Raw genomic sequence first — 635 nt, forward strand, 5'->3', positions numbered from 1 at the left:
ACGCTGCACTGGACACATTTATTCCAGTTACTAATAAGCACCCATTAAGAAAATGACTGTAAAAACTGTTAAATCCCTGTGGACTGATGAGGAATTTAAAAAAGTGTATGGTTGAGAGGGATGAGGTTGAGAGGGATGAGGCAAAAGGAATAAGTCTGGCAGCCCAACTGATTGGCAAACGTAMTGYAAATGTAGAAATCATGTGACTAAACTGAAAGAAAAGAAGAAGAAAYRACACTATGAAACAAAGATAAATGACATAAAGAATGACAGTAAAAAGCTTTGCAGCACCTTAATGACATGTGGGTCAAAAAGGCAAACTCAGCTCCATCATTCATTGAATCAGATGGGTCATTCATCACAAAGCCCACTGATATTACCAACTACTTTAATGATGTTTTCATTGACACGGTTCGGAAACTTAGGCATTACATGCCTACAACACAATCTGAACCTACACATCATAACTGACTAAATGATGAAAGACAAGTATTGTCATTTTGAATTCCGTAGTGGAAGAGGTGAACAAGTTGTCTATGAACAATGACRAGCCTCCAGGGKCTGACAACTTGGATGGAAAATTACTGAGGATGATATTGCCACTCCTATTTATCATCTCTTCAAGCCTACTAGAA

Source organism: Salvelinus sp. IW2-2015, unplaced genomic scaffold (genome assembly GCF_002910315.2).
Source record: "Salvelinus sp. IW2-2015 unplaced genomic scaffold, ASM291031v2 Un_scaffold7843, whole genome shotgun sequence".
Lineage (NCBI taxonomy): Eukaryota > Metazoa > Chordata > Actinopteri > Salmoniformes > Salmonidae > Salvelinus > Salvelinus sp. IW2-2015.